The sequence below is a fragment of the Cupressus sempervirens genome, chromosome 10 (genome assembly GCF_028749045.1).
Source record: "Cupressus sempervirens isolate cs-2001-9-10 chromosome 10, ASM2874904v1, whole genome shotgun sequence".
NCBI classification, from domain to species: Eukaryota; Viridiplantae; Streptophyta; class Pinopsida; order Cupressales; family Cupressaceae; genus Cupressus; species Cupressus sempervirens.
In genome coordinates this window covers 149,728,936-149,750,668 of record NC_143127.1, presented here as the reverse complement: position 1 = coordinate 149,750,668, position 21,733 = coordinate 149,728,936, and positions in this window count along the sequence as shown.

The window sequence follows — 21,733 nt, the reverse complement described above, 5'->3', positions numbered from 1 at the left end:
TAGTTGCCTCTGCCTGGCCGTTACCTTGTGGGAAATATGGGCTAGAAAAGCGGTGATGGATGCGGAGGGAAGTGCATAATTCTTCCATGTTGAGATTTTCAAAGTTACCTCCGTGGTCGGTGAAGATGGTGGATGGGATGCCAAAGCGGCAAACAATGTGGTACAAGATGAACTTGGAGACCTGAACTCCTGTAGCTGAGACTAGGGGGACTGCTTCCACCCATTTAGTGAAATAGTCTGTAGCTGTTATTATCCATTTATGTCCATCAGATGAGAGGGGTGTGATAGTTCCAACTAGGTCAAGGCCCCAACAAAGCGAAAGGCCAAGGTGGTGCAATAGGCTGTAGATCCTGTGCCAGAGCGTGCACAAGATTTGCATGCTGCTGACATGGGAGACACTTTTTGACAAAGTCACAGGAGTCTTCTTCAATGGTAGGCCAATAGTAGCCTGCTCTAAGGATTTGTCACGCTAGGACAATACCACTCGTGTGGGCACCGCAAAGTCCAGAGTGTACTTCCTTTAACACCATCGCGGCCTCATTTTGGTCTAAACATCGAGAGAGAGTATCGTGATAACCCCGACGATATAGGGTATTGGCTATGATAACATAGCGGGATGATTTTCGGATGAGGTTCTGGCGTTGGGTACGTGTGAGGTGAGGGGATATGATACCATCGTTAAGGTAAGCATGAATCTCATGGTACCAAGGGGATTGGGGACCAACCAAGATACAAACACGGTTTGAATCCTCATTCGCATAGGCGGGTGTGAGGAGCTGCTCCACTAAAAACTCATATTGTGTAGCTGCTTGGGGAATTTCCAAGAGCGAGCCTATAGTAGCCATAGCATCTGCTGCTTTGTTCTGTATTCGAGGCACTTGTGTAAACTGAAGCTTTGTAAAATGTTGGGTTAGCTGATCAACTAGCTCTTTGTAGGGTAATAGCTTTTCATCTTTGGTTTGATATTCATTTAGGGCTTGCTTGATGATGAGTTGAGAATCGCCAAAGATTTGTAGCTCAACAATGTTCCATTCTACAGCTATCTTTAATCCTGCTATGAGGGCCTCATATTCAGCTATATTGTTGGTGCTAGGGAATTGTAGCTTGAAGGCTTTTGGAATGTAATCTCCTTGAGGTGTGACCAACAATATTCCTGCCCCTGATCCATGAGATGTGTATGAGCCATCAAAATAAAGTTTCCATGGGGGTTGTTCTTCAATTAGACAGATATGCTCATCTCGAAATTCTGTGATCAACGGATAAACATCTATTAGAGGTGCATCAGCTAGGTGATCTGCTATAGCTTGCCCTTTGATTGCCTTTCTATCCACATACTGGATGTCAAATTCACTAAGGAGCATAACCCATTTGGCCAAACGGCCTGTAAGTGCTGTTCTAGAGAGCATATACTTGAGAGGGTCAATCTTGGAGACTAGTTGGATGGTATGACTTAGCATGTAATGGCGAAGTTTTTGAGTTGAGAAAACAACTGCCAAACAAGCTTTTTCCATAGGAGTGTAATTGAGTTCATAACCAACTAGGGTTCTACTGATGTAGTAGATGGCTCTTTCTTTGTTGTAGTCATCAAGCTGTGCTAGAAGTGCCCCTAGAGCAGTAGGTGTTGCTGATATGTACAAAATCAGGGGACGACCAGGAACTGGTGGAACCAAGATAGGGGGATTGATGAGATATTGCTTGAGATGGTCGAAGCTGCGCTGACATAAAGGATCCCACTTGAAGTTCTCATCCTTCTTCAGTAAATGTGAAAATGGTGTACACTTATCTGCAAGCTGGGAGATGAAGCGCCGAACAGATTGGAGCTTTCCTTGAAGAGAGCGAAGCTGTCGCAGTGTCTGGGGAGGAGGCATGTCTAAGATAGCCTTGACCTTCTTGGGGTCAATCTCTATACCTCGTTTAGAAACTATGAAACCTAGAAGCTTGCCAGATGTGACCCCAAAGACACATTTCTTGGGATTCAGCATGAGATGATATTTGGCTAACCTATCAAAGACTTTCTCCAGGTCAGCAAGATGATCCATGAAGGTATGAGACTTGACCAAGATATCATCCACATAATCCTCCAAAATGCTATGGATGAGATCATGAAAAATGGCTGTCATAGCTCTTTGATAGGTAGCCCCAGCATTCTTTAGGCCAAAAGGCATCATGTTGTAGCAAAAGGTTCCCCAAGGGGTAGTGAATGCTGTCTTATGCTGATCCTCTTCTGCAATCTTGATTTGATTATACCCAGAAAATCCATCCATGAGGGACAAAATTTCATGTCCAGCTGTAAGATCTACAATCATATCTATGTTGGGCAAGGGAAAATCATCTTTTGGACAAGCTTTGTTAAGATCTCTAAAATCAGTGCAGATTCTGATGTCACCGGAAGGTTTAGTGACAGGGACCATGTTGGAGATCCACTCTGAGTAGTCGATAGTTCGAATAACCTTAGCAGCTAGCATTCTTTCTAATTCAGCTTTGACCAATAATGCCACCTTGGGGTGCATTTTTCTAAGCTTTTGTCTGACGGGCTTGATCTTTGGATCAACTGCAAGATGATGAACTACAAGCTTTGGATCAAGTCCTGGCATGTCCTGATATGACCATGCAAATCGGCCAATATTCTCTCTTAAGACCTCAAAGAGGAGGTCAGCTTGGTCTTGTGATAGGGACGCAGCAATGTGAACAAGTCTGGGGATCTCTGAAGAACCAATGTTGACTTCTTGAGTATCCTCAATTAGAATAGAAGACACCTCTGGTCGATTATCTTGAGGAGGCAATGCTAAATCCTCATGTTCTTCTTGTGGCTCTGGATTTTCTTGCTGAGGGGTTCTCTTCGTTGCCTTAGCTAGTCTCAGATTCACCTTAGTTCCAATTTTGGGTGTATCGGAACTAGGTTGGGGATTTTCTCCAAAATACCCCTTGGGATCTAGCTTGTAGATATAGGCAGAATCTGGCTTTGTTTTCTTGTGAGGAGTTTCAGCTCCCATGAATCTTAGAAGTGCCTCCTCTGATGTGAACTCATCGATGTGTATGACACTTGGTTGGTCCCAATCTATGAGTTGTGGATGGGCGAGTGGTAGGTCAATGAGGTGGATGGATAGTTCTTGGAGAACAGAGTCTCCGAGGGAGATTTGGTCTAGGATATCGTCGTAGGCTCTCTTTTCAACTTCCTCAGGAATGTCTTCAATTTCGACAAGGTTGCGGTGAATGTTCGAAAAAGCGTGACCGTTCTCATTGGTGCCCCCAGTTGTGGATATGCCAAAGCCAAGACCTGACTTTGATTCCCACTTATGTGCGTCGATGGGGCACTGCATGCCTCTTTCTTCTGGTCCTAGACCACCACCTTGATAGTTCCATTTGTCAGTGATGAGCTTATGTTCTTGGGGATACTTTTGGCTGAAGTGATCAAGGCATGCTTGATTTCTTTGAGGTGCATCCTTATGTAACCATTTGTTGATATCTGGAGTGAGCTCCTCATGAAGAGGGATTTTTGAGGATACAAAGGTTGTTGGGCCAAACTGTTTGTATCGAGGAGGTGGAACCTCCTTAGCTTTGTGATATGTCGGTCGTCCATGGGCATGTGGATCAAGTGGGAGTGCCCCGACAACAAATGCATCTGATAGACTATACTCTCCACAACCTTTGTTATTGATCTTCACGGTAGACAGGGTAGAGGCGAGGATGGTTTCTGGGTCATTATAAGTGTGGGATGAGCTGGCGATGGATGTGCCAATATCAATTCCAGGGCAATGGTTTGTATATGAAGCTTCAACCGCATTGCAGTAAGCAAAGGGTTCTGGATCGGCATGGATGGTTACCTCAGTGCCTTGATGCGGAAATTTGATGCACTGATGGTAAGTGGATGGAACGGCTTTCATGGCATGAATCCATGGGAGACCAAGGAGGATGTTAAATGGTAGGTTTAGATCAATAACATGGCAGAGTGTCTCTTGGATGACTAGCCCAACCTTGATTGGCAGCAAAATAGTTCCTTCTGTGGTTCTTTCCAAGTTGTCATAAGCTTTGATGGTGATAACCTCACTGATGATATCTGCCTCAGTATACCCAGCTTGTTTTATGAATTTTAGGGTGCAAATATTCAAGGCTGATCCATTATCTATCATTACTCTTTTTACAGCAAAGTTGGATACCATGATGGCTATGCGAAGCGGAAGGGTGTGATCTGGCTCGACCACGGGTATGTCGGTGGGTTTGAACGATAGGGCACATGAGGATGAGAGGTGTCCAACAAGATTACAAAAATTAGTAGCATTGATATCAAAAGGGACACGAGATTCTATGAGAGCACTATCAAGGATGTTCTTGTACACAGGACTAGTGCGAAGAAGGTCTAAAATGGAGATTTGGGCTGGCATGTTCCCAAGGTGTTCCAAGATATTGTACTGGCTTTTTGATGGAGCTGATGGTGTTGGTGTAACAGGTGGGCCTGCGATGTTAAATCGCGCTCTTCGAGTGGTGACTGCACACTCATTGTTTGGTCCTTGGATATTGATAACATTGATGGAAGGCTCTTTCTCGGATATACAACCTATAAGGCTACCATAGTCTATATAGGATGAAGTGTGGTCATTGTTCTTCCCATGCTGTTGGTTTGGCTGACGGTTGTTGGTGTTGTTGTTGTTGGTTTGGATAGGTGCTTTTCTAGGATTTTGGTTGTGGTGTGGAGGAAAAGCATTTTGATAGATCTGTAAGCCTGCATTGGGAGAGGTTTGGGCACCAACAGTGATTTCCTTCCAATCAATGAGGTCCTGCACATAGTCTTTTAGTTTCATGCATCTGAGGGTAGTGTGACCTTTTACCCTATGAAATTTGCAATACTCATTATCTTTGTACCATGCAGCTTTGGATTGGCTTGGGTCAATTTGCTGGGTAGGAGGAAATTTGATGAGGTTTTCTTTGACTAATTTCTCAAAAATGACATCCAATGGTTCACCAAGGGGTGTATAGTTTCTAGGTGTAGGTTGGAATCTAGGCTTTTGTCCTGCAGCTACATTGATGGCATTAGCTTGATTGCTAGACCCTTGGAAGTTGGGTCTTGGATTGTGGTTTTGATAGCTTTGGTTATTCTGTTGTTGGTAGTTGATAGCTTGTTGATTTTTTGGTTGATATGGTGGGTTGGACTGGTTGTGAGAAGGACCAACAATATTCACATGTCTGGTGTCAGTGACGCCATCTGTTGCAACGTGCTTGTTTTTGTTCCAATACCTAGACTTGTCATTGGAATATGATTGATTTTGGTTGGCTTCCTTGTAAAGCTTGACCACACCATCTTTAATGAGTCCTTGCTCAAGGATCATTCCTTTCTCTTTGATATCTTTGTAGGTTTGCAAACAGTTCATGGTCATGTGGTGAGCCAAGCTAGGATGGGCATTATCAATAAACATTTTCACAACATGGCGTTCTGGCAAGGTGCAGGATATGCGGGTGGTAAGGGTTTGCCATCTTTGCAGGTATTCGGCAAGGCTTTCTCCACCTTTTTGCTTGGTGTGGACAAGATCAACTATTGATAGCTCTGTTTCAACAAGATGGGCATATTGGGCTACAAATGCCTCAGATAATTCAGCAAAGTTTTTAATTGTGCCATAGGGGATTCTATAAAACCATTCAAGAGCTGGTCCAGCTAAGCTTTTGGGAAAAAGGCGCAAGAGGAAGACATCATTGTATGCTACGTCCTGGCAGTGCATGTAAAATTCTTTGATATGTGTGACAGGGTCTCCTTTTCCTCTGAATTTGTCAAATTTGGGTACCTCAAAGTGTTTGGGAAATGGTGTCATGGTAATGGCTCTGTCAAATGGGTAAGGACACACATTCTCAAACTTGAATGTCTTCGGATCATTCCCTTCTTGGATGGCTTTCAGAGCTATCTTCATTTGCTCCCATTCTGAATTGATAGGTGATGGCTGGGGTGCCCCCAATGTAGGAGTGCCTTGAGGTAGGTATGTGCTGGATGGGGCCACTGAATATGGATGGCTATAAGGGATTTGCTGGTAGGGATTGTACATTGTTTGGGCAGTTGCATGATGGATGACAGGTTGCTGAGGGGGAGGTGGCGCATATTGCTGCATGTGCTGCGAGGCTTGCTGTTGATATGGGAGTTGAGGTTGGGATTGAGGAACATAAGCTGGCTGTGGGATAAATGGATTGCTTTGTGGAGGTAAGGTATAAGATGGTTGAGAGGCTTGGGGAAAGGATCGGGGGGCTTGTGGGGTTTGACCAATATATGTGGGTTGTGCCCCCATTTGGGATGGTATCTGCAAATAATTGGTGGTTGGCTGGGGTGGTGGATTACCTCCTAGAAGTGGCATTGAAAAGTAGTTGGTAATTGGAGGTAATGGATTAGTTGGTGGTGGAGGTGGTGGGAATTGAAAGCTTGGGAATGGAACTGATGGGGTTTGATAGCTTTGTGGTTGGATTTGGAAGCTTGGTAGAGTGGTGGCAGGGGTTGGGGTCACTTGGGAGCTTGGTAGAAAATTGGTAGTAGCTTGTGCGATTTGATAGCTTTGTGGAGTGAGGGTAGTAGCTTGTAGATTTTTGGCTAATGGTATTGAGCTCCCAAGACCTAATGGAAATGATGGGATTGTGCTTTGGGCTGCAGTGAACAAGCTGGGGGTGATGAAAGGTTGATTACTTGGCCCCATGGGTGGCATCCCTGTTGTATATTGCTGAGGTTGGCCAAAGATGCTAGCACTGATTTGAGAGATGGGTGGATTTGGAAGGATGGGTTAGGGAGCAGCAGCAGCAATAGTGAAGGGGGTGAACGGTGAACTGTTTTGGGTAAAGGGGGTTTGGAGCGGAGAGGTATGAACCAAGGATGGAGTGGTGGTGGCTGGGTTGGCTTGCGGCATGGAGATTTCAACTTGGGTGGATGATGGTATGTTTGGGTCTGTTGGATCATATGGATTGGCTGGAGGCTCTTCTTTTGGCATATATTGAGGATAATTTGGATCATAAGAGCCTATGGGTGGTGGTAGCTGCCCAAACAATGGGTGAGATGGATCTGATAATGGAGGGGGTCTTCCAAAGTCAAAGGTTCCTACATTTTCCCTTCGAAAATTAGCCATGATTGTCTCTTTGTTCTTGTCTATAATGGCATTTACCAATACTGCATTTCCTGGTTGGTTCATGAAAGCTTCAATGTCAGTACATGATGGCATAGCTTTCTCTGGGCTGAAGGATGGCTGAGTGCTCAAGGGGGGTGAGGTTGTTCGATCCAAATGATAGGGCTCCATTTTTTCTTTCTTCTTGGCTAAGCGAGTGACGGGTGGCATGAAAAATGCTCCTAGGGATGAGATGCAATAATGCTGATGGATGCAAAAGCGGGAAGGCTTCTCTATGCAAATGATTTCCTAGGTTAAGGCAAAGCTATATGAAAAAACCTAAGGAGGATTGGGTTGGAGATTCAAACTTCAAAGATACGTTGCCAAAGCACGAAAGGTCTGCTTTCCTATGTGCAAGCTCGGTGGTGATTGTGTCAACTTAAGGATAGACTGATGATCCTTTAGGAAGAACACGAGATTGACCACTTGTGGATCCCAACCTTTAGCTCAAGGTGATGAGGGATAACAAGTGACAAAGCTGGATTACCCTAGACAAAGCTCTGTCAAAGGGATAACCTTGGTGAGATTGATGGATTTGGAAGATTTTTAGGAGTGGCAAACTTTTGGCAAAAGTGACAACAATTTTTAAGGCTTGGATGTGAGGTTTTGATTGCTGGCTAGATGGTTTGATTCTAAATGATATGGATGAGCTAATAATGCTTAAGGGGATAACCTAAGATGGCTGGCTTTTCTACAAAAATGACTCTAAAGTGAAGCTTATCCAAGAAGATGTGGAGAAACAAGGGTGTCTAATCATAGAAATCATGCCTAGTTGGTAAGGCATAAGCAGGATTAACTCCTGGATGTTGGCTGAATTTGATGGTGCGCTCTAACCAGGCCTCTTGAAGTGCTTTGTCGGTAGCTTTTGCCTCTACTTTGTGGAGTTTGGCAATTCGTGGGCTTGGTGTTATTTCTTTTCTCTTGGCTGAAAGTTCTTGGTATGCTAGAGATGGTTTGAGTTTAACTTTGTGGAACTTCTGTTTGGGTTTGGGTTGCTCTGACATCAATTTCTGAATCTGCTTGGCTTTGAGAGATCTTGGTTGTTTTGCCTCAACTCATTCAACTTCTGGAATAGGCAGTGACTACGCTAAGTATGCCCTAAGCTAGGATTGACCAAGTTTGGCAAATATTTATTCAACAAATAAAAGATCAAGCAATAGATAGAAACAACCAGATAGAAGTTTTTGATTCTCAGAAAGTGATACTTGCGCCAAGGAGTGTGTATGTTCTACAAATGTTTCGATCAGTCACCTCAAACACATTAACATCCTAGATGGTTGTCTACAGGGTTGACAGTTGGCTTAGCTAAGGAGTCCTCGATATACCCAAGGTACGTGAGGCCCAAATCCGTAGATGAGACCAAAAAGATGTCACACAGCCGAGAGGAGCGGTAACCCACTTCTCCTCTTTCACTTCTCAAGGGTATAAAGTTCCTTGAGGCTTAGCCCGAGTGACAAAATCTTGACCCCAAGAGAGGTGTCTTTCGATTCACCTTCCGATTCTTATACTCCGCCAGAACGCTGGAGTTGAGGTCGTCCAAGGGGTGATGAAATCCCCAAGCAGGCCTCCTAAAAAGAAACAAGGTTTTGGATCCTAATCTTATGCACCCAAGATGGCCTCGAAAGACGACAAGGGGAGAGAAGACTTGGATGACCTTGGGCTAAAAAACACACTTGTTTTTTTACCAACTGATGCTTAAGTTTTCTGATCTAGACTTTGCAAGCACTCATGTTTAAGATACAATGTTTATTCCAACTTGAAGCGCCAACAAAAGTAAATCAATCGAAGAATGAAAACAATAAGAAGAGTTAGGGTCAACAAAAGCAAACTCGCGTGCCCAGAGGCCCTCCACGTCAAGTATCGATTAATTTTCTTTAAGGCATTCAAGATTGAGTGTGAGTTTGTTTTAAGCCCAAAACAAAAGTGTGTGAGATTCGATTTCAAGCGCGCGCCCGGAGGCTCTCCACGTCAGTTGTTGTTCAATTTTAGTGCCCAAACTTGAAGTGTGATCGATTTAATCTAGAGTTTTGATCATTTAAGAATTTTGATAAAGTTAAAGCAAACATTCAAAGACCAAGTGAGTGAGTTAGATTGTGGAACATTTAACACCTTTTTCAAGTAGACCCATCCCCATAAATGGCGCTGAGATTGCAACCAATGGTTAATATTTGATGGGTGATTAGAAAAGAGGTGAGTCCAAGGAACTACTCAAATTGATTTTTGCAAATTTGTATTTTAACTTAACAAGGTTTCTTAAATGTCCAAAAATCAAACTTTACCTAGATTGCAAAAAGAGATTTGTTTTGTTCAATTTTTAGAAGCTCCAAATGAAGTGTTTGATATTGCAATGGTTAATTGATCCTTAGAATTCAAGATTGGATTTGTTGTTTTAATCATGCATTCAAGGAAAATTTGATTTTAATCCATGGCATTCAAGAGTGATTTTAGCAACATGCATTCAAAGACAAGTGGTTAAACATTCAAGTGTTTTCTTTTGAGCATTCAAGATTGAGATTTTGTGTGTTGTTTTAAGAACTTTGAAGTGCTTTGTTTTAACCTTAGATCATTCAAGATTTTGTTTTGGACTCAAAAGTGAAAATGACTCTTTGGACTTTGGTTTTCATTCAAAATTTTGTGTTCTAGTTTGCATGTTTTAAGCCCAAAAATGATATTCCTAGATTGTTTTGATGCATGAAAATCCTAAGAAACATTCAAGATTTTGCAATAAGACATTTGTTTGGAACAAATAACAAATCTTTTAGGACAATTTTTGGCAACCATTTAGGACTCTTAGTTTTCATGAATTTTTTTAAAAGAACTTTAGTGTGCACTTAGTGTTGATTTTGAACCTTTTGAAATAGAAACTTGAAGTTCTTTTTAAATTCCCAAAAATGAAGTGTTCCTAATTTTGCATGAATGCATCTAAAACCTTGATGTTGCAAGGATGCAAATGATTAGATTGGTTTAGTTTCCCTTGTTAAAAGATTTTTTCTTTTTTGCAAATTGTTAGTTTTTCAATGGATTTAAGTATGATTTGGGGGTTCATTTTAAGCACTAAAAAGAAGTGTGTATGATTTTGCTTCCTTAACAAAAAAAAGGCCAAGATCTCCCACAAGAAGAAGAAGAAGAAGTAGATGGAATAAGAAGAATATAGACAAGAAGAGGAAGAATAATCCCAAGTGCTTTCTCCACCTATAAGCTTGAAAAATCTGCAAACACTATGAGATTGACTATGAGTTCCTTTGTCTTCTTCATGCTCATGTAGACCTACAAAACCAATTTATACAATCCTACCAATCACAAAAACAAGAAAAATTAGCCAAAATCAGCAAATGACATACAAAACTTGACTAAAAAAGCTAATGAAGATGACCCATGCGGGGTCCCACCGGGCGTGCCAAAATGTATATGAGAAAATGTTAGTATGCTAATAGAAACCAAATTTAAATAAAGCTTCTACAAACTAAACAAAATTCATAAACTTCAAGATAGACTAAGATGAGCTCTTAATTGAGAATATGAGCCATTAATGGGCTCTCTCAATAAGAAGCTCTCTTGTTGAGTAGCTTTGTCTAAATAGATAGGATGTATGCTCAAGCTTTATGCTTCAAAAAGGGCTTCAATGGATGATTGTGGATTTTTGGTGTGGATAGATGGCTTTAGTATGGATTTGGCTCTCAAAATAGCATTATAACTTTACTTCATGGATTGTGTTAAAATGACTTGGGAGAGGATTCCTTAAATAGGCAAAGGGCTTGAGGGATCAAGGGCTAGGATGCAAGGATGTGAAAAAGCTTATGGAGGGCTCAGATTGCATGAGAGGAGAGCACATGGATTGTGCTTCCTTATAGCCAATCAAGGAGTGACACATGTCACATGGTGAGAGGATGGAGGAAAGGGCAAGGATGAGTCAACAAAGGAGGCTCAAGAGATAAAATCTTCATAAAGACCCTCATAATGACTTGTAAGAGCAATAAAAGGGCTTGTAAGAGTCATTTATGACCTAGTGGACTTCATAAATTTTTATGGTTGAGATATTTTGAGGGTGATGAGAGCAAATTCGACTTGGACTTGATTAGAAATGTTTTAAGCTTGTTTAGGCTTGTGCAAATGATTAGAGGATGGATTAGGATGGTTTAGGATTAGCTTAAGGATAGGCAAGTGGATGGCATTTAATGAGGGTGGGTGAAGGAAGAGATATTTGTTAACTTTGGCTTGGGTTAGTAAGTTTTAACCCATGTTTAGGGAATGTGACAAGGTTAGGAGGGGATTAGGATTAGGTTTAAAGACATCTTCTAGAAGAGTCTAGATTTTGGATGAGGATAAAGACTTTCTAGAATAGTCTAGAATTTCCTAGGATGAGGATGAAGACTTTCTAGAAGAGTCTAGAACTTCTTAGGGTGAGGATAAATTAGATTTTTAGGAAATAAATAAAGTTTTATTTATTTCAAGGGTTTGGGTTGAGGAGATATTTATTAAAACTTTTTTAATAAACATGAGGATTAATATTTAATTTTAATTAAATATTTTGAGTTGGGGTTAGGGGTAGGAAATGATGAGATTAGCCTTTAATCGAAATTAAAGAAGGATTAGAAGATTTTGGAAGAGGTTATTGGTCATAAGGAAATTGGCCAATTTTTGGGCAAAAAATAAATTTTTTATTTATTTTAGGATTTTTGGTCAATTTATTAATTAAATAGTTAATAAATAAGGAAATAATGTTTAAATAAGATTTAAACATTTTTGGGAGGGATTCCTTAATTAAATATTTTTAATTAAGATAAAGGGATTTAATGGCATAAAAATTAATTAATTAATTAATAAATGATGATGTCATCAGGACTTTTTCAGAAAATAAAAATACTTTATTTTCTAAAGGTTTTTAGGTGTCTACATTTTGCCCCTCTTTGATGTGATGCCGCAAGTGGCATGGCATCAAAGATAAGAAAATAAGATGCCCAAGGCTAGAGCAGAAGAGGAGAGAATGGACTGTGAGATGCCCCCCTCAAGAAGGCAGCGGGGAGAGAAAGCGAGGCTCGGTGGCTTCTTGAAAAACACAAGAATCTGGGATGAGCAAGGAGACTCAGATTAGCAAAGAGAAGGGGCTGAATTAGCTCAAACTCTCACTATGGGAGAATGATAAAGGAGAATCAGATGCACAAGAGGAAGCAAGCTTAAGACCTTAGGGAAGGTGGAGGATGAAGGAGCAGAGCGCTATAAAAAGGAATCCAGGATAGGGAGATGGATGAGGGGATTATAAAGCTGATGGAACAGGATTTCAAAGAGTTAGATTGGCGAAAGATGGGTTTCGGAGATCCCTAGGACTAGGATTGTGGATCTCGAAAGATGAGGCTTGGTGGGTTGATTTGGATTGGTGGATCCCTAAGACTAGGATTGTGGATCCCGAAAGCTAAGAGTGATGAGTGATTCAAAGAGATACTTGATGCATCAGCTAGGGTAGGAGAGAAAGATGCTGGATATGGGTGGGGGATAATGGAGATGAAGGAAAACCATTGAAGCTTTTTGAGCGGGGGGATACTTCAAAGAGAAGTACCACCATGTAGTTGAGCACTAGATTTGCTATAGGACTATTGGTTAATTGCCAAGGTTACCAAGAACATCAAGGCCTTTTCACCAACCGTCCAAAGGACTAACAAACTAACTCAAAACAAACACACAAGGATTGCCCCAGCATCACACATGAATCCTAGAGGAAGCAGCGTGGAAACGACACTGGAGAACCCACAAGTAGAAAAGAAAAACAAACGAAAGACCTGATCAAGACCTTACACTCTAATTGCCCCATTCGCAGCATACCATGATATGGAAGATCGTGGCAACCTTGAGGAGGGAACAAGGAGATTGCTTGGAAAAGATACTTCAAGACCCAAAAGGGAAGATCCCAAATCAAAAGAAAGTGAAAATCCAAAAGAGAGCCGTTTGCCAATGAGATGGGTAGGACAAGGCACTAACGGACCAAGATCAGACATGAGGAAAGCTATATCCTGCAAGGACCTATTGGAGAGCACCGAAGCTGGTAGATTTGGATTAGTGATGCATCTAGCAAGCTGAACTAAGAAAGATAACACTTTGGTGACAGGAAATCTAGCTAAAGGATGCATTGGAATAGCTAACCAAGATGTGTGATGGGTGCAAGATGCTGATCAAGGACAAACTGACATGAACGCTGGATAGATACAATGGTACTAAGTTAAAGAGGATGTACAAGCTGATGGACCAAGATATGTTACAAATGTACAAGTTTGTTCATGTTTTGGTTTTTTGTGAGATGGAAATGTTTGTGAAGGATGGGATGTCTATAATAGGTGATAGGTGGATAGGTAGATGGTTTGTGAAAAGCTTAAGGAAAATGGAATTTTGTGTGTGCACGTGATAGTATACAAGCTAGGATACAGGATTATTTATAGGCTAGAATATGGTACAAACCTTGGACAAGATTTGGATAGACAAGGTATGGTACAAGATTTACAAGGTATAATACAAGCTTTGGTACAAGATTTACAAGCTGTACAGGAGGTATTTACAAGCTTCATCAGATTTTGGATATTTGGTTGGAACACCAAGGGAACAAGCAAGTGTGTCTTATGGGATGGTGGGTAAATGGATGAGGGATAGGATAGTGATAGATAATGGATTAGTCTTTAGTACACAAGGCGCCTGAATTACCAAGTTTTCACCAAGGTACCTATCCAAGGTGCTTGAATTGCCAAGTTTTCACCATTGGACGCTTATTTCTCTTTACTATTTTTTTCTTTTGTATTTTTCAAAAGCTAGGTATACCAAGGATCTTCAAGCATAGAACTTCTTGAGATGAATGATGTTAGTAGGATCATTCAAGAGTTTTCCTTCTGGTGTAGATAGCTGATAAGCTCCAGAGCCAAAGGAAGCAGTGACAACATAAGGACCAAGCCATGTAGGTTCAAACTTGCCTTTCTTTTCTCGATCTACTTGGACTTTCATGTTTTCTTTGAGGACCATGTCACCTGGCTGAAAGTTTCGTGGAAGCACCTTCTTGTTGAAATTTCTTTTGAGACGAGTTTGATAGACTGTGAGATGATCATAGGCTTGTTGCCGCTTCTCGTCTAAGATATCTAGCTGGGTGAGTCGAGCTACTCTATATTCTTCATCTGATATTTGCCCTTGCAAAGATATGCGCAAGGAGGGAAGTTCAACCTCTATAGGTAGTACCGCTTCGGCACCATAGACTAGGGAGTATGGAGTTGTGCCTGTGGATGTACGGAAGGAAGTTCGATAGGCCCATAAGGCTGGATTTATTTGTAGGTGCCAATCACGACCGGAATCATTGACAACTTTCTTTAGAATTTTGAGGAGGGTTTTGTTAGTTGCCTCTGCCTGGCCGTTACCTTGTGGGAAATATGGGCTAGAAAAGCGGTGATGGATGCGGAGGGAAGTGCATAATTCTTCCATGTTGAGATTTTCAAAGTTACCTCCGTGGTCGGTGAAGATGGTGGATGGGATGCCAAAGCGGCAAACAATGTGGTACAAGATGAACTTGGAGACCTGAACTCCTGTAGCTGAGACTAGGGGGACTGCTTCCACCCATTTAGTGAAATAGTCTATAGCTGTTATTATCCATTTATGTCCATCAGATGAGAGGGGTGTGATAGTTCCAACTAGGTCAAGGCCCCAACAAGCGAAAGGCCAAGGTGGTGCAATAGGCTGTAGATCCTGTGCCGGAGCGTGCACAAGATTTGCATGCTGCTGACATGGGAGACACTTTTTGACAAAGTCACAGGAGTCTTCTTCAATGGTAGGCCAATAGTAGCCTGCTCTAAGGATTTGTCACGCTAGGACAATACCACTCGTGTGGGCACCGCAAAGTCCAGAGTGTACTTCCTTTAACACCATCGCGACCTCATTTTGGTCTAAACATCGAGAGAGAGTATCGTGATAACCCCGACGATATAGGGTATTGGCTATGATAACATAGCAGGATGATTTTCGGATGAGGTTCTGGCGTTGGGTACGTGTGAGGTGAGGGGATATGATACCATCGTTAAGGTAAGCATGAATCTCATGGTACCAAGGGGATTGGGGACCAACCAAGATACAAACACGGTTTGAATCCTCATTCGCATAGGCGGGTGTGAGGAGTTGCTCCACTAAAAACTCATATTGTGTAGCTGCTTGGGGAATTTCCAAGAGCGAGCCTATAGTAGCCATAGCATCTGCTGCTTTGTTCTATATTCGAGGCACTTGTGTAAACTGAAGCTTTGTAAAATGTTGGGTTAGCTGATCAACTAGCTCTTTGTAGGGTAATAGCTTTTCATCTTTGGTTTGATATTCATTTAGGGCTTGCTTGATGATGAGTTGAGAATCGCCAAAGATTTGTAGCTCAACAATGTTCCATTCTACAGCTATCTTTAATCCTGCTATGAGGGCCTCATATTCAGCTATATTGTTGGTGCTAGGGAATTGTAGCTTGAAGGCTTTTGGAATGTAATCTCCTTGAGGTGTGACCAACAATATTCCTGCCCCTGATCCATGAGATGTGTATGAGCCATCAAAATAAAGTTTCCATGGGGGTTGTTCTTCAATTAGACAGATATGCTCATCTCGAAATTCTGTGATCAACGGATAAACATCTATTAGAGGTGCATCAGCTAGGTGATCTGCTATAGCTTGCCCTTTGATTGCCTTTCTATCCACATACTGGATGTCAAATTCACTAAGGAGCATAACCCATTTGGCCAAACGGCCTGTAAGTGCTGTTCTAGAGAGCATATACTTGAGAGGGTCAATCTTGGAGACTAGTTGCATGGTATGACTTAGCATGTAATGGCAAATTTTTTGAGTTGAGAAAACAACTGCCAAACAAGCTTTTTCCATAGGAGTGTAATTGAGTTCATAACCAACTAGGGTTCTACTGATGTAGTAGATGGCTCTTTCTTTGTTGTAGTCATCAAGCTGTGCTAGAAGTGCCCCTAGAGCAGTAGGTGTTGCTGATATGTACAAAATCAGGGGACGACCAGGAACTGGTGGAACCAAGATAGAGGGATTGATGAGATATTTCTTGAGATGGTCGAAGCTGCGCTGACATAAAGGATCCCACTTGAAGTTCTCATCCTTCTTCAGTAAATGTGAAAATGGTGTACACTTATCTGCAAGCTGGGAGATGAAGCGCCGAACAGATTGGAGCTTTCCTTGAAGAGAGCGAAGCTGTCGTAGTGTCTGGGGAGGAGGCATGTCTAAGATAGCCTTGACCTTCTTGGGGTCAATCTCTATACCTAGTTTAGAAACTATGAAACCTAGAAGCTTGCCAGATGTGACCCCAAAGACACATTTCTTGGGATTCGGCATGAGATGATATTTGGCTAACCTATCAAAGACTTTCTCCAGGTCAGCAAGATGATCCATGAAGGTATGAGACTTGACCAAGATATCATCCACATAATCCTCCAAAATGCTATGGATGAGATCATGAAAAATGGCTGTCATAGCTCTTTGATAGGTAGCCCCAGCATTCTTTAGGCCAAAAGGCATCATGTTGTAGCAAAAGGTTCCCCAAGGGGTAGTGAATGCTGTCTTATGCTGATCCTCTTCTGCAATCTTGATTTGATTATACCCAGAAAATCCATCCATGAGGGACAAAATTTCATGTCCAGCTGTAAGATCTACAATCATATCTATGTTGGGCAAGGGAAAATCATCTTTTGGACAAGCTTTGTTAAGATCTCTAAAATCAGTGCAGATTCTGATGTCACCGGAAGGTTTAGTGACAGGGACCATGTTGGAGATCCACTCTGAGTAGTCGATAGTTCGAATAACCTTAGCAGCTAGCATTCTTTCTAATTCAGCTTTGACCAATAATGCCACCTTGGGGTGCATTTTTCTAAGCTTTTGTCTGACGGGCTTGATCTTTGGATCAACTGCAAGATGATGAACTACAAGCTTTGGATCAAGTCCTGGCATGTCCTGATATGACCATGCAAATCGGCCAATATTCTCTCTTAAGACCTCAAAGAGGAGGTCAGCTTGGTCTTGTGATAGGGACGCAGCAATGTGAACAAGTCTGGGGATCTCTGAAGAACCAATGTTGACTTCTTGAGTATCCTCAATTAGAATAGAAGACACCTCTGGTCGATTATCTTGAGGAGGCAATGCTAAATCCTCATGTTCTTCTTGTGGCTCTGGATTTTCTTGCTGAGGGGTTCTCTTCGTTGCCTTAGCTAGTCTCAGATTCACCTTAGTTCCAATTTTGGGTGTATCGGAACTAGGTTGGGGATTTTCTCCAAAATACCCCTTGGGATCTAGCTTGTAGATATAGGCAGAATCTGGCTTTGTTTTCTTGTGAGGAGTTTCAGCTCCCATGAATCTTAGAAGTGCCTCCTCTGATGTGAACTCATCGATGTGTATGACACTTGGTTGGTCCCAATCTATGAGTTGTGGATGGGCGAGTGGTAGGTCAATGAGGTGGATGGATAGTTCTTGGAGAACAGAGTCTCCGAGGGAGATTTGGTCTAGGATATCGTCGTAGGCTCTCTTTTCAACTTCCTCAGGAATGTCTTCGATTTCGACAAGGTTGCGGTGAATGTTCGAAAAAGCGTGACCGTTCTCATTGGTGCCCCCAGTTGTGGATATGCCAAAGCCAAGACCTGACTTCGATTCCCACTTATGTGCGTCGATGGGGCACTGCATGCCTCTTTCTTCTGGTCCTAGACCACCACCTTGATAGTTCCATTTGTCAGTGATGAGCTTATGTTCTTGGGGATACTTTTGGCTGAAGTGATCAAGGCATGCTTGATTTCTTTGAGGTGCATCCTTATGTAACCATTTGTTGATATCTGGAGTGAGCTCCTCATGAAGAGGGATTTTTGAGGATACAAAGGTTGTTGGGCCAAACTGTTTGTATCGAGGAGGTGGAACCTCCTTAGCTTTGTGATATGTCAGTCGTCCATGGGCATGTGGATCAAGTGGGAGTGCCCCGACAACAAATGCATCTGATAGACTATACTCTCCACAACCTTTGTTATTGATCTTCACGGTAGACAGGGTAGAGGCGAGGATGGTTTCTGGGTCATTATAAGTGTGGGATGAGCTGGCGATGGATGTGCCAATATCAATTCCAGGGCAATGGTTTGTATATGAAGCTTCAACCGCATTGCAGTAAGCAAAGGGTTCTGGATCGGCATGGATGGTTACCTCAGTGCCTTGATGCGGAAATTTGATGCACTGATGGTAAGTGGATGGAACGGCTTTCATGGCATGAATCCATGGGCGACCAAGGAGGATGTTAAATGGTAGGTTTAGATCAATAACATGGCAGAGTGTCTCTTGGATGACTGGCCCAACCTTGATTGGCAGCAAAATAGTTCCTTCTGTGGTTCTTTCCAAGTTGTCATAAGCTTTGATGGTGATAACCTCACTGATGATATCTGCCTCAGTATACCCAGCTTGTTTTATGAATTTTAGGGTGCAAATATTCAAGGCTGATCCATTATCTATCATTACTCTTTTTACAGCAAAGTTGGATACCATGATGGCTATGCGAAGCGGAAGGGTGTGATCTGGCTCGACCACGGGTATGTCGGTGGGTTTGAACGATAGGGCACATGAGGATGAGAGGTGTCCAACAAGATTACGAAAATCAGTAGCATTGATATCAAAAGGGACACGAGATTCTATGAGAGCACTATCAAGGATGTTCTTGTACACAGGACTAGTGCGAAGAAGGTCTAAAATGGAGATTTGGGCTGGCATGTTCCCAAGGTGTTCCAAGATATTGTACTGGCTTTTTGATGGAGCTGATGGTGTTGGTGTAACAGGTTTGCCTGCGATGTTAAATCGCACTCTTCGAGTGGTGACTGCACACTCATTGTTTGGTCCTTGGATATTGATAACATTGATGGAAGGCTCTTTCTCGGATATACAACCTATAAGGCTACCATAGTCTATATAGGATGAAGTGTGGTCATTGTTCTTCCCATGCTGTTGGTTTGGCTGACGGTTGTTGGTGTTGTTGTTGTTGGTTTGGATAGGTGCTTTTCTAGGATTTTGGTTGTGGTGTGGAGGAAAAGCATTTTGATAGATCTGTAAGCCTGCATTGGGAGAGGTTTGGGCACCAACAGTGATTTCCTTCCGATCAATGAGGTCCTGCACATAGTCTTTTAGTTTCATGCATCTGAGGGTAGTGTGACCTTTTACCCTATGAAATTTGCAGTACTCATTATCTTTGTACCATGCAGCTTTGGATTGGCTTGGGTCAATTTGCTGGGTAGGAGGAAATTTGATGAGGTTTTCTTTGACTAATTTCTCAAAAATGACATCCAATGGTTCACCAAGGGGTGTATAGTTTCTAGGTGTAGGTTGGAATCTAGGCTTTTGTCCTGCAGCTACATTGATGGCATTAGCTTGATTGCTAGACCCTTGGAAGTTGGGTCTTGGATTGTGGTTTTGATAGCTTTGGTTATTCTGTTGTTGGTAGTTGATAGCTTGTTGATTTTTTGGTTGATATGGTGGGTTGGACTGGTTGTGAGAAGGACCAACAATATTCACATGTCTGGTGTCAGTGACGCCATCTGTTGCAACGTGCTTGTTTTTGTTCCAATACCTAGACTTGTCATTGGAATATGATTGATTTTGGTTGGCTTCCTTGTAAAGCTTGACCACACCATCTTTAATGAGTCCTTGCTCAAGGATCATTCCTTTCTCTTTGATATCTTTGTAGGTTTGCAAACAGTTCATGGTCATGTGGTGAGCCAAGCTAGGATGGGCATTATCAATAAACATTTTCACAACATGGCGTTCTGGCAAGGTGCAGGATATGCGGGTGGTAAGGGTTTGCCATCTTTGCAGGTATTCGGCAAGGCTTTCTCCACCTTTTTGCTTGGTGTGGACAAGATCAACTATTGATAGCTCTGTTTCAACAAGATGGGCATATTGGGCTACAAATGCCTCAGATAATTCAGCAAAGTTTTTAATTGTGCCATAGGGGATTCTATAAAACCATTCAAGAGCTGGTCCAGCTAAGCTTTTGGGAAAAAGGCGCAAGAGGAAGACATCATTGTATGCTACGTCCTGGCAGTGCATGTAAAATTCTTTGATATGTGTGACAGGGTCTCCTTTTCCTCTGAATTTGTCAAATTTGGGTACCTCAAAGTGTTTGGGAAATGGTGTCATGGTAATGGCTCTGTCAAATGGGTAAGGACACACATTCTCAAACTTGAATGTCTTCGGATCATTCCCTTCTTGGATGGCTTTCAGAGCTATCTTCATTTGCTCCCATTCTGAATTGATAGGTGATGGCTGGGGTGCCCCCAATGTAGGAGTGCCTTGAGGTAGGTATGTGCTGGATGGGGCCACTGAATATGGATGGCTATAAGGGATTTGCTGGTAGGGATTGTACATTGTTTGGGCAGTTGCATGATGGATGACAGGTTGCTGAGGGGGAGGTGGCGCATATTGCTGCATGTGCTGCGAGGCTTGCTGTTGATATGGGATTTGAGGTTGGGATTGAGGAACATAAGCTGGCTGTGGGATAAATGGATTGCTTTGTGGAGGTAAGGTATAAGATGGTTGAGAGGCTTGGGGAAAGGATCGGGGGGCTTGTGGGGTTTGACCAATATATGTGGGTTGTGCCCCCATTTGGGATGGTATCTGCAAATAATTGGTGGTTGGCTGGGGTGGTGGATTACCTCCTAGAAGTGGCATTGAAAAGTAGTTGGTAATTGGAGGTAATGGATTAGTTGGTGGTGGAGGTGGTGGGAATTGAAAGCTTGGGAATGGAACTGATGGGGTTTGATAGCTTTGTGGTTGGATTTGGAAGCTTGGTAGAGTGGTGGCAGGGGTTGGGGTCACTTGGGAGCTTGGTAGAAAATTGGTAGTAGCTTGTGCGATTTGATAGCTTTGTGGAGTGAGGGTAGTAGCTTGTAGATTTTTGGCTAATGGTATTGAGCTCCCAAGACCTAATGGAAATGATGGGATTGTGCTTTGGGCTGCAGTGAACAAGCTGGGGGTGATGAAAGGTTGATTACTTGGCCCCATGGGTGGCATCCCTGTTGTATATTGCTGAGGTTGGCCAAAGATGCTAGCACTGATTTGAGAGATGGGTGGATTTGGAAGGATGGGTTGGGGAGCAGCAGCAGCAATAGTGAAGGGGGTGAACGGTGAACTGTTTTGGGTAAAGGGGGTTTGGAGCGGAGAGGTATGAACCAAGGATGGAGTGGTGGTGGCTGGGTTGGCTTGCGGCATGGAGATTTCAACTTGGGTGGATGATGGTATGTTTGGGTCTGTTGGATCATATGGATTGGCTGGAGGCTCTTCTTTTGGCATATATTGAGGATAATTTGGATCATAAGAGCCTATGGGTGGTGGTAGCTGCCCAAACAATGGGTGAGATGGATCTGATAATGGAGGGGGTCTTCCAAAGTCAAAGGTTCCTACATTTTCCCTTCGAAAATTAGCCATGATTGTCTCTTTGTTCTTGTCTATAATGGCATTTACCAATACTGCATTTCCTGGTTGGTTCATGAAAGCTTCAATGTCAGTACATGATGGCATAGCTTTCTCTGGGCTGAAGGATGGCTGAGTGCTCAAGGGGGGTGAGGTTGTTCGATCCAAATGATAGG